Source organism: Lichenostomus cassidix, chromosome 2, assembly GCF_008360975.1.
Source record: "Lichenostomus cassidix isolate B80296 chromosome 2, HeHo_3.0, whole genome shotgun sequence".
NCBI classification, from domain to species: domain Eukaryota; kingdom Metazoa; phylum Chordata; class Aves; order Passeriformes; family Meliphagidae; genus Lichenostomus; species Lichenostomus cassidix.
The window spans coordinates 71,623,664-71,637,133 of record NC_139482.1 but is presented as its reverse complement, the minus strand read 5'-3'; the positions used below and the strand labels follow the sequence as shown (position 1 = coordinate 71,637,133).

At 36.3% G+C, this 13,470-nt stretch overlaps 1 long non-coding RNA gene across 2 annotated transcripts in view; it reads right to left on the bottom strand.

The window, feature by feature from the left end:
• LOC146441630 (uncharacterized) overlaps positions 1 to 6,883 on the bottom strand; it is a 134,144-nt gene extending 127,261 nt beyond the window's left edge. The window contains exons 1-2 of one of the 2 annotated variants that reach the window (XR_014849996.1): positions 6,617 to 6,883; positions 6,017 to 6,113 (exon numbers count right to left, since the gene is read on the bottom strand). This is a non-coding gene — a long non-coding RNA (uncharacterized LOC146441630). Of the gene's footprint in view, positions 1 to 6,016; positions 6,324 to 6,616 lie in introns of those variants that run through there. The other variant, XR_014849995.1, reaches the window with a different exon arrangement.
• Between the last annotated feature and the right edge of the window lie 6,587 nt (positions 6,884 to 13,470).

The window sequence follows — 13,470 nt, the reverse complement described above, 5'->3', positions numbered from 1 at the left end:
CATAAGATTTTATTAGATGAGACTGTTTTACAAAAAGATTGCTAATAACCCATCCCAATGGTTTATGAACCCTAGAAGCTGAAAGACCAGTGGACACAGGAAAATGAACAGTAACCCTCCCACTGCAGCTTGGACAGAGAAAGCTCTATTTGGCAGGAGAGTCAATCTAGCTAACAGAAAATAACAAAGCACTCTGCCCACTTTATGATTGTCTTGGATTGATGTTATGATAATCCTTTATCCCCTATCGTTGGCTTATATGCCCAAGAAAGAAAAAAATGTGTAAAAATTGTGTGGTCCTGTCTCTTTAACTACACCCAGCCGCAGAGAGAAACGCGGGTTGTTTTGAAAACATTTTCTCCAAGCCTTGCTCCGGGGGAGGATTCGTCGCCCGGCAGAGACTGCGTGCTGGACGGCGGTCGGAGTGAGCTCTGTTCCCGTTTCTTTTTTTTCCCATTTTTTCCTTTTCCTCGTTTGGACCCCTTCTCTTCGATCTGCTTTGCCACCCGGAGACCCAGGAGGGCCAGAGGACAGCAGAGCTCTCCAGGGAGCTCCACCCGGCCCCGGGGGGGCGAGGAGGAGAGGGGCTGCGTCTGAGGAAAAGGACGTTTTAATCAGGTTGGATAACTCCTTTTCACCTTGATTTTCCCCTTCCCCCGTGCCTTGCAGGGCACTCTGCGTGGTTTTGTCAAATAAATAGTTTTTTCTTCACTTCCATCTAAGAGGTTCTGTTGTGGGTGGGGAGGGTGTGTCGGGGCCCTTCGCTCTCGGAGGAGAGTTTTATCATTAAGCCGGGACAATGATCAAGGGATATCAAGAAAAATTTTACACGAAGTTAATTTTTTTTTGCTTTACCCAATCTAAAGAAAATATCAAGTAGTTCAGCTTGGGAAATGATATCCCTAACTAAATAAACAGCACTAATTTCACTTCCCTGCTCCTTTAAATTATCATTATGTCAAACCTTGTGAAGCAAAGGCCTTTTTTTTATAGCCCCTATGGAAACAACAAAGTTCTGGTTTTCTTTATTTTTCTATTGCAAGCGCTCCTTCTCTATCATGTAGGCTGTGGAAGATGGGTTCCAAAGGCAAAGGAAAGAAAAAAACAAGGAAAAAGTTAAGGAATACATAAAAGGAAGAAGTAAACTGGTCAGTAACTACCTTATTAGACTTATATTTATTATGTTCATACTAATTTCTGCAGGCATAGAAGCAGTTAAACACCTACCTGGAATTTTCAAGTTGCAAATCTCTTACCTATAACCCCATTTATGTGTGTATTCTGTGAACATACAAATGTCTGTACACAATCACACTCACATAATTTCTAAACTTTTGCACACTACAGGTTTTACGTGGTATATTCTTGTTGAGTTACTCCTGTTCTTGAAGAAAGAATTATTGCTGACCATATAGGCACGTGTTAGGCCCCACCTGGAATACTGTGTCCACATTTGATCTCCCCAGTGCAAAAGAGACAAGCTGGAGAGAGTTCAGCACAAGACCAGCAAGGCGCTGAGATGATTAAAAACTTGGCGTATAAAGAAGGGTTGAAGAATTTAAGTTTGAAATGAGAAGGCTCAGCTGGACCTCTTATAAGTTTTCCAATATCTAAAAGCTGGTTACAGAGAAAATGGGGATACTCTCCTCATGAGAATGCACGACAACAGAAGAAAAGAAAATGGGCACCAGCTGTTTCAGGCTAAATTCAGTTTATGTATAAGTCCTTCACAATGAGAATAACTGAGAATTGGGATAGGTTGCCCAAAAGAATCTCTCTGTTGCAAATATTCAAGACTTAATTTGATAATCTTAGTCGGAATAAGAGAAGGTTAGGGCAGACTATCTCCAGATGTCCCTTTAAACCTAGATTTTTCCATGAGCTACTATTCCTCAGGTTCCCTTATTACACATGGATAGGAAAATGTTTATAATGTAGTCTTGAACTAGTTGAACCTAGAAGCCAAAGGCTACAGTATTCTGGCTTGCTTCTGCATGTACCCTTGGTCTGAAACAGGAGCCATGTGGTCAGTAGTATCACAAACATAATTGCAGTGAGCTGCAAGGAATTTTTCCAGAAGCTCAGGAAAGGCATGTGGCACTGGAAACACTAATGAAAACTGGCATGTGAAATAATCAAGAATCTGCTCCACGGTGATGGAAGGAAAGAAACTATAGTTTAGTTTCCTGGTGTTTTCATGCAGACAGTGTTTACCTAAATCTCTTTATTCCCTAAAGCAAAAGAGAAGAAATTAAAAGATATGCTTTTGCATTTAAAAAGAAAGGAAGGAGGAGGGAAATGGCAGAGCAAAGAAAGAGGAAGGATTACCATGTGCAATTGGAGCTGAAACCGTGTTTCACTTTTCAAACTGATCATCACACACCTGCCTGCCTTCTTAAATGAAAACACATTTTGGGGTAGCAATAGCTATCAATGTCCAAACAACAACAACATTAGGTCCTTGTCTGGTCAGTATGTATGAAAATCTCTATACCTAGACACAGTGTATTTAGCTTACTGCATGTATTTCAACACAAATTATCTTCTGTTGTTGATGATATGCTTTGCATTAACAAAATGTTTAAGACTGTAAAATATTACAAGAATATGTGAATTTTGTCCAAGTGTTGCATTTTGTTCAAAAGAGAGACATCAGGATTCTTCTTGTATTAAATCCAACACTGTTTCTATGGTTGTAAATGTTTCCCATCACAATTAATTCAAAGAGAGAAAACATCTTATAATGAGGCAATTTGAGATCTTGACAATTGGTTGCCATTAAGTCCAGGGTTCAATCCATCTTCAAAGATCATCTCATTTTGGCATCTGATCTCAGGGAATAATCATTGTTTGGTATAAAATTTACCATGACACACTAGCAACAAATAAACTGTTGTAGTGGACATTGAAATGCCCATTTCTTACAATTCAAGTCTTCAAGGTATTTGTACTCTGAGATTTAGATTAAAATTCTCATATTGTTCTAACACTTTGCCTAAATCCTACATTTCTCCGACAGTGTAACTGCAAAGTTTATTTAGGAAGCAAGACACCCTCATTACAGCATATTACTGACACCTAATAGTTCATCCTCCTCACGCAGTGCAACAGTAAGAGTGATTTCAGGGTGAAGCTGTTGGAAAAATACAGGTTTACTTTAATGGATGTAGGATTTTACATCACCCTTGGCTACAGTAACTTAAGCACAGAAGAACAGTTCCTTGTGTAGGAATTACAGAGTTAGTTAAACCATAACCTCTCAATGAAAAATATCTAAAGTCTCAAATTCTCTTTCTCTCACGGCATTAGGAAGTTCATTACCTTCAGCAAAGCTGAGAAAGAATAAAATACTTATATTACAATATTTTTCTACTTTAAGAAACAATGCAATAACATCATAGTATTTAAGCCAACATTGTTTTTCAGCTGGAATAACAGGAACGGGGTTATGTTCCGGAGCAGGCTGGTCTCTGAAATATTTATGTATGTCTGTTTTCTGACAAACAGTGCAAACACAAACAAATCATCATTTCTGCTAGGAATAGAGATAATCTTTGCAAATAGACATCGCATCTGAAAGATTAATATTTTATTGTGGGAGTTATTTTATACAAATAGTCCTATAGCAGTAAAACCAAGTGAAACTTTGAGGGCTTTTCTTCTAAAGTCAAAATTTCAAATAATCTTAAATCAAATGGACTTCCACAGTTTAGTTATATAAGACTTGTGAAGGAACTAATTCTATTTCTTATTTCTGTTTCTCATCTAAATTCCATGGTCAAAAGACCTATACTTTTTAGTTAATTTAATGGGAAAAGTTTTTCGCCTATGATGTGCAGTGTTCATGGATTCTTATGAAGCTCAAGAAGGAAAACTCATAAAGAAATTTCAGAAATGTACAATTTTATGCAAACATAATGGATATCCTAAATTTCTAAAGCCTCCTTTTCTACTGGAAAGATAATACTGCAAAGAAATTTGAATGCTATGGGCTCAGTTTCTGCTGCTGAATGTCTGATCACAACTTCTTCATCAGCCAGGAGAACTGCCTTGTTATAAACTTTAGGAGTGCATGAGATAAAATGGCCATTCTGTGTAATATTTTCATTTAAAAGGAGCAAGTGCCAGCAGGATAATAATTTCATGACCACTTGTGTACTGTGCAGTTAAGGGTTTATGTGAATATTCCTTTAGGTCATATGTGCAGCACCTGCTATATTTTACCTTGTGTAGGGCAGATAGAAAATCAGACATACATTTTCCCAATAGTTTGGCATACAGGTCACACTTACTCCTCTACTTTGACAGGTAGATTAATTATTCAGTGTAAAAGGCAGGTTACCTTGTAGAAATCCTGCTTTTGACAATGTTTGTGCAGCTACATTGCAGTAGAAATTTTTTTTTCACCCCAAAAAGCCAAAGTTTTAGAGTGATCATATGTTTTGTTTAGGGCTAAGAGGATGCTTGTGTTCTTTGACTTCTGATGGCTGAATGTCATCATACTTACAGGCAAAAATTGTGGCTTAAAAATTCTCTTTTGTTTGATTCCATGACAGTGCTGTTACTAATTTAATTAAAACTCACTCATATATGCTGTCATAACTATATAGAGTTATACAAAGCTCTCAAAGCTGCAAGGACTGCATGGGCTTTTTAAAGTTCAGTGTATTGTATAGTCAAGATTCATTGCACGTTAAATATATCTATATTTTAAAAGTGTTTTTCCATCCTATCTTTAACCACACAAGAATGGAAAAAAAAATAGTCAACCCTTTTTGTTTTAAGAAATGGCATGCATTGTAATATTCTGTTTTACTTTGTCTTCTGAAATGTATAAACACAGACCAGTTAAAAACAGAGAAATTCATTTCATGATGTCATTTGAGACTTGCTCTCCAAATAACAGTTTATTTTAGAAAGCTTATCAGAAGAGCTGATCATATTTTATACTAATCTGTACCTCCTGAGAGTGAATAGTGATATATCAAAGACACTAAACGGCACATTTGTTTTCCTAAAATATTTGCATTTGGCTCAGTAAGTCTATTAGGTTTCTGAAAAGGTTCTGACATTTTCTTAGAAGTCTCGTCTTTTTTTTTTTATTTCTTTCCCCCAGAAGTCTTGGCCTTAAAAGGATTGGAATTGTCAGGTCTGTTAGACTGGTAGACGTGTTCAAAAATGCATTTTTAAATGCAAAATATTATCAAAAGTAGGATTGTTTTAGGGATGATGTTGCATAACCAAAATAAAAGTCATTCCATTGCAGTCATATATATGTCCAGCATTCAGCCTCTGTCTGGAAAGAGGCTGTACACAGGACTTCAGATGCATCAGAAAGCTTTATTTATTTTCTCCTGTCTGCCTCTATAATCAAGAAAACCATGGGAACAGCAATCCTACAAGGATTACAGAGGATGAGGTCCTAAAGTCTTGAATTATTTTCTCTATTATGTTTGGTTGGTTTTTTAAAGTCTGATAGTTTCCAGATTATTTTTAATGTTTCTTGGAATGCAAAGACTAAAAGAAACCTTGAGAAAATTTTAATATAAAATACAAATAGACAGTTTTTTCCATTTTTTTCCTATATTATTAAAAAAATGCAAAATTAACATCTTTTGATATTGTCAGTGTTTTGTTCTTTCTTGTCCAAAATAATTTCCCCTTCTCTAGCCATATTTCTAATTGCTTTTTTTAAGATCTAACATAGCCACCAAATATGTGCTTTGACGTACCCATATTCCCTCTTAATTATCTGCTTTCACTGTCTACAGATAACTAATTCTGGTTTTTTGAGCTTTTGTAAAAGGCCTTTTAAAAATGGCATTTTAGTGCTAATGAGTCAACAAAGAGAAAAGTGTGGCTTTTAAAATACTGTGTTCAAACAAACCAATAGCATTGGAAAAAAACAACCTTATCAGATAAGTATTAACTGCACATTAGGGAGCAGCTGAAATTATGGGTTTGACTGGTCTTTTAGAGAAATTTTTCTAGATACATAAGGGAAAAATCTACTCACCTGGCTCTGATTCTGCAAGCAAGACAGGAGGAAAAAGTTGTTCCTCTATTTTGCATTACACAGGTGGTTAAAATAATTTTGCATTTATAGTTCCATCCTATACATAAAAAGCCAAAAAATGCAATAGGAAGCTTCATAAATACATCTTGGTTTTCTAGAGCACAGTGGAGGAGTGCCAAACCCAGATTGCTTTAAAAAATACAAAATCAATCTTTCTTGTTCTCAGTTCTGCACTCTTCCCTCATCCGCCCACCCCCGCAAAAAAAATCTATGAAATTTAAAAATAGTGCTGTTTTTCTTTTTCAAATTTGCATTGCTTACTGAACTCTGAGTTTATGTCTTTGCGTTTTTCTCTGCACCAGGAGCTCTGAAACCTTAGTGATATTTTCTATTTTTAAAATAGATGATCACTTGACTGCAGGAGCTGCAGTTTAGAGGGAGCCATGGGCACTGTCCCTGTCTCAGCAGTGAAGTTAAAGCAGGGCAAGACCTGTCCATACAAGGAATCAGGGGACTCTCCTCTCTCCTCATCCCATTGCTCAGTAGGGAGAGAGCTCAACTTTCCACTGATTAGTAGGGCATGAGGCCTCAGACACTTACCCAAGTCTGCTTCTAGAGAACTTCAAATTCTGGGGAATGCAAGAATTATACTGGAGTCAAAACTTGAGCTTCTAAGGCTCTGAGGACATAAACAGCGTGAGCCTCTTCCCTTCCCTGGTGTGCAGACACTTCCCAACCTCACTGCTTCCTTCTTCAAAGTGGGAACCAACCAGCAATTGTCATCTTCTTTGTGGGTAGATTTCACCAGACTTTTTCCTTTTCTGTTCTCTGTTAGGGGAAGATCACATTGCTGGGGTATATCATAATATGATTTGTCACCTAGCTATTTATCTATTTCCGAAGCAGCAAAGTGAACTCTGGATGAATGCTGGTTTTGCTGGATGTGCTTTTTTTTTCCAATCTACCACTCAAACTTCATCAGCAGCAGCAGCAGTAGCAGCAGCATCACGATTATCATTACTACTACCACTACTACTACTACTACTGCTACTACAACAATAAGAAGTACTTAGTTTCCAAAGAACTTTCACAAACAATACTGCCTCTAGACAGCTCTATAAAAATGTGTTTACTTTTGGGCTTAAAAGCAGCAGCCCAGCAGTAAATAGAAGAGAGTCTTGTAGAAGAAGAACAAATTTGATATGAGAAAACTGGGATTAACTGCAGCTTCTACAAAGAGAGTCATGACATTTGTCTGTCTTACTCGAAATATTCAACCTTAAAAGCATTCTGGGAATTTAGTATCGCTCAGAAGGCTGTAAAGACCAGATGGAATTTACCAGGATTTGGATATGAGGTGTTAGAAAGCCTGACCATCTCAAAAAAAACCAATGCATTTATGTCACTAAATGATGCCCTGTGGACTTGGCTTGCTCTTGTATGGCCCTTAAAATATTGACTTCAACTTGCACTGAAGTCTGTCATCAAAGAACTCAGCAGTTCAGAAGATGTGAACTCTGTGAGGAGCTGGGTGTTTAACAAACCTAAAAATGAACCAAAAGACAATAGTTTACCTGACTCAATCAGGGGTCTCGCTGTCAGATCTTATTTCTTAATTTCCTTGCTGAGCATTTCTCTACCAGCTCCTGAATGATGCAGGCAATACTGAAGATTTGCTGGGGTAAAGTGAGTGAAATAATCCCCATGGGAGGCTGTAGTGAATAGTTGGTTCAATAACACCATCTGAAATATGTCATGTCTTTGGCAAATTGAAGTGGAAAGCATTTTCTGGCTTATCAAGGGCAACTATCAGCAATCATAGGACACTTCTTCATTAATTTTCCTTTCATAGACCAAATAAAGTCTATCTTTAATTAAGATTTCTTAGTAAAATTTTTAGTAAAATATACCACTAAAAGACTTTCCTGGGGGTTTATGCCATTTTTATCTGCTTCCATTTTCTTAGTTATAGTTTCCTTCAGAGTTTATGCTCATGCTTTGCTTATTGTTAAATGTTGGCTAAAAATGCTGTTGTTCATTTTTACCCAATAGTAGACGGGGAAAGGAAAAAAAATTGATTCTTTCTGGATATGTGATTGTGTGCATAACTTTTTCTTCAGTGTAGAAACCAAGATAACTAGTTCCTCCTTAAACATCCAAAAAGTACTCAGTCATAATTTTTTTTCTTCTGTTTCAACATTAGATTGGCAATTTTCATACCAAACTCTTATTTCCCAAATAAAATTTTCACCTTATGATAGAAATATTAAAAATTTCAGCAAGGACCCACTGTAATCTTTTAAATCCAGACACTTTTTGAGTATGTAAGATACATGCATACATATACACTGTCTGTATAGAAGTTTGTGCCTTTGTTTATCATATTATCTGCTGTGCTAGAACTACTCTTCTGCATTAGGTCTGGGATTTGTTTTGCTTTGTCTTCTTTTTTTCTGAAGACTCTGTAAAAATTGAAAGAATAATGTTCTCTCTTCATACAACTTTTGCAAAAGGAGATGTATGCTTGACAGGGAAGGCTCCAGCTCTCAGGAGGCTTTGTTTTTATATTGTTGAACATACAGAGCAGAAAGAGAAGGATCTGTCCTCCCATACATCTTTTCACTCCCTATGGGGAAAAGAAAAAAGTTTCAAATCACCCATTTAGCAACCTGCTCAGTCTTTTTTTAACTTGACTTTTAAGGGACCAGGAAACAAAAGAATTCAAATTCATTCAGCTGGAAAAGCTGATTAATACTTTCACTGATTTAGAAGTGAGAAATAATCCACTCAAAAGAAACAGAGTGAATTTGGAGATTCTTACCATCACAAAAAGAACCAGGGGACATATGAATTCTCAACAGCTACAGTAATCCCAGGCTCTTAACAATGGGTGAAACTGAATTTGTTTGAATTTAAATTAGCTTAATGTGTTGCCATAAATAGTTATAAATTTGAATAAGCAACTGTATTATAATTACAACACTCATTTTTCTTGCTTAGTGGAGGAGACAGTCTTTTGTGTCAGTGGAGACGATCTCCATGGGACATACTTTACCAGACACCATTATTCTACTGAAAACTGGGACAAAAATGCTTATTTATTTGAGGTTAGCTTCCAGTTCACTTTTGATCTCCAACACTATCCCCAATATTGACCCCACTTTTGTTTTCCTTGTATTTTTTATATAGCTGAAGTAGCTTTTAATTTTTAAAGCAACCTTTTCAAGATCTAACACTTCTCTGATGGTGTTGATGATCTCTCTTTTTATAGTCCTTATAGACTTCCAATTCATTCTTACTCTTTTACTGAATAAGTCATTTGTCTAGTAAGGTCTAGAATTCTTTACTCAATATTTTTCTGTCTTACTTGCAGTAAAAATGACAAATCTTTGAAGGTCAAAACTGATAATTTCCATTATTGTTTCAATTTTCTTTTTGTTTTGATTTGTCAAAATAAAAAGATTAATTTTCTGCTTCTTTGTGTGTATCTTTTTAGTTGGGTTAATCAACACAAAATCCAGATTCAGTTTTCCATAGCATCTTCCTGATTTTCAGAAGTCACATTAGCATTCCCTGTTAGTAACGGTGTAAGAGACTTAAAGAGCACAATTGCCTCCAACAGTGTTAAAATCACCAGAGGACTTTGCCTTCTGTAGCAAACTGTGCAAAGAAGCAACTGCTGTTCTGCAACCACAAAGCCCACCCTTCAGATAATGCTTCTTGGATTCTTGGAATTTGGACTGGGAGTTAAGCCACCTGAGAGGAACTTGAGATAAGGTAAAGGTGGTACTACTGCCCAGTTATCTCAGGTCTAAGGAGAGGTTAACAAGGCTGGGGGAGAAGAATGTGCCCACTAGGAAAGCCAACTCAGCAGCTGTGCTCAAAATCAGCTCAGGCCAGGTCCAGCATGGGGAGCCCACAGCCCACAGGCTCATTGCTGAGGCTCTTCCACCATAGTACTGCACGGGATCCACAGTGCTGCAAAAGACAGCTGAAAACTCCCCACATCCCAGGGCAAGGGCTTGGGCATTCCCAAGCATACCTGAGCTTATATTAGCCAATTGAACTCTGTGTTTTGTGGGACCCTCACTGCCAAGAAGACTAAGACCAGAAGAAAAAAAATGACCAAGAGGAAACCATCTGGATCCACAGTTGGTGATATCTTTCTACTTAAGCTGTCACTCACTCTTTTTCTCTCCTGCCCCCCTCTGTCCCCCACTCCCCTTCCTATTTCTTTTTACCTTTCTCTATCTCACATTTACTATTAATTAAAATCCATACCATTGACTTCTGCATATGGCCTTGTTTACACCTTAATTTGGGCCGAGACATCTCTCTAATGATTGTAATAATTAGATCTTAGCAAGCAGAGAGACAATCTGATGGAGAAGTGTTTGATTCTCATTTCCAGCAGTGTTAAGATAGAAGCATTCATTCTCAAATCCCTCTAAGGAAATGCAGAATTTCCACTGCAGACAAAATAGCCATGGGATTTACTTCAAATGCCTTTACCTGTATCCAAGTCTATCTAAAGGTAGCTTTAGGTTTAGATTTTAATCATATCTAAAGGTCTGTGGAAGTCAAATTAGTCTCAGTGGTTGGTGAAATCAAATTTCTTGCATATTTATTATTATGGTAATTATCTTCAGGTATTTATACTCACAGAAATATGAGATAAAATAAAGAAAGAAAAGATGATGGAACTTTGCAGTTAGTGATTTCTTTACTTCTATAAACCAATGATCTGAAAACTTTGATCAATACATGTAAGTACCAGGTGAACTGTGTTATGTGTCAAAGTGACACAATAATTAATATCCCTAATAATAATCTAATGTGTTTCTCTACTTGTCTATAAAGCACTGAAATGGAGTACTTAGTCTTTATAATGTTATCAAGTTGTTTTATTCCTTTGCAAGAAAATTGAGTTATCTCACCTTCATCTATCAAAAAAGACAATTGCAAAGCAAATGTAAATTTAAATTTGTGTAAAGGATGAAACCTAGATATTTACTTTATCTAATAACTCCTTATGTGGATAAGACCAGTAAGCATGGAATTCTTGCAGCACAATATACCAATCCCAAATTCTTTTTCTGAATGAAGGGCAATTTCAAATACCTGAAACTGAATATTTATTTCAGCCTTTGTCTCTAGATTCTCTTCATAGCATGGCACATTCGTTTACCTCTTTAAGAAATCATGATTTTTAATTTTCTTGAAGAGCATTGATTCCAAGGCTTCACATTACCAAGTTGATTAGCAGCAACAAGATCTATCTAAGAGAAGCTTACTTTGCCTCTCGCAAACACGAGAATAAATGAAAATATTAGATTATTAAACAGTAAATTTATACGAATAACCAAAATTCCTCCTAAATACACATACAAATTCATAATAACGCACACAACTCATAAGAATATATACCTTATATCTGAGATTCAATGTCTTGAGTCTTATTTCATACATTTTGCCATGCAACATCACAAGTACCCATTTTGTTACACTGAATGCCTTTTCCTAAAAATATTTGCAGTGCTGCTGATAAGCTTTTTCAGAAGAACAAGATAACTTTTAATATTTACCGTTTTCTCAGCTTGAAAAATATCCTTTCAATTCATAATTTGGACTATGTATATTCAATGACAATACCCCAGGATATACCAAAATGTACAAATATTTTTGGTTTTACCTATATTTTCCACCTAAATGATCACTTGCTTACACAGGTCAGGCAAAGAGCCAAACCTTTTCTGTCTACTTCATATTTGCTAAAATAGTTCCTTCTGTTAAGGAATTGGCTGTCTTTGTGTTTATAACTGGTCCCTGAATGTTTAACACCTACCTTTAGAGCTCCCTTAGGAACCTGGCCCTCACAATAATCAATTCTGAAAAATAAACAAACAATAAAGTGTCAGATATAATTGTCTCATGTTTTTTTTAATTATATATTCATTGCACCTGTCTGTTTCTGGCACTACTATCCACAAAGGCATTTCAGTCTTCAGAGCTAAAGTTTTCTCGTTTATGGTATGTTTTTGCATAAAAAATTTGGTCACTCTTGTGTTTCTACTCAATACTATTAATTCAGTATATTGCTTTACAAATGTAAATAATTTTTTTAAATTTTACAATTCAGTGTTAAATGATGATGAATTTACTTAGAAACATCTTTTCTCCATGTCATATTATACTGGGGAAAAAGATGCTGCTGGGCGCAGCTTTGTGTGTCTGAATCTGGCCTGCAGAACTGTGCATATTTTTCTATTATATGATGGCCAAAACAGTGAGAGAAAATATTCCTCTGAAGCCAAATGGATAGGAAATATTGCTGCAGAAGAGCATGAACTGAGGCCAGTACAGAGTTGTTAATCCTCAGAGAAACCTCTGAATAACAAATAGATACATAATTCTCTCTGACACTCACACAGAAAAAAACAGATATTTCAAACTTCTTGTCTTGAGACCTGTACATTCAATGGCTGAGCTACACAATGCACTCAGTAAAATAAATAACAAATTAACAAATAAGAGTCTTTGGATGGTTTGGTGAGCTGACAACAGAGCTGCCATCCTTGGTTAAAGAATCCAGACAGTTTAATATTTCCAAACAGAAGAGTTTGAAACTGAAATTAAAGAGAGGTGGATCCAAAACCCAAGTCATCCTGGCAGCAGCATGCTCACCGATTAGTTTTTCTCATCAGAAAGTCACCATTTTTGCATGTTACTCTTAGGCATTTTGAAAAATTATGTCCATATACAGATGTATCTGGATTGGGAGACTTTTCTCATTGTCTGTTCTGTGTCACCCTTTGGGAAAGAAAAGACCTTATGTGATCTTTGCCTTGACCAAAATATTACCCTATCAGAAGTAATTACTTGGTCACTGCATTTTAAAATAAAGGAGTACCTTTTTTTTTCCTATGAATCATTCAACCCAGAGGTAAGTTATTCATTGTTGCCCTAATTAAATCTTTATTTTCCCCTCTTACTCAAATAATTTTTTTTGTTGTTTTCAAACTGGCCTTACATTCTGCTTCAGTGACATGTACACATCAGGGGCTGAGCTCTGTGGGCTGAAATACTCTCTCTTACCAAAACAAGGAGAAATTATTATTTTTAGGAATGTACACACATATGTTAACATGTTTAGTTTTAAGAAAGTTCACAGGTGTGACAGTGGATTATGGATATAATTTGATTTCACATATGTTAAAGAAAATGGCAGGCTAATTTCTAGGTATTTTACCACACACCCTGTATTTCAACATAAAGGAGAGATGCATTAATGCATTAGGTTTCACACTGACACAAGTATTTTGAGCACAGAATATAAGTTGACTAGATAAAATCTTTTGGATTTCAAGTTTTTCTGCAAACTCCAGAGAATGAAAGAATCTGGGGTGACTTGACCTTGGCTGGCTGCCAGATGCACACCCAGCTGTTCTCTCACT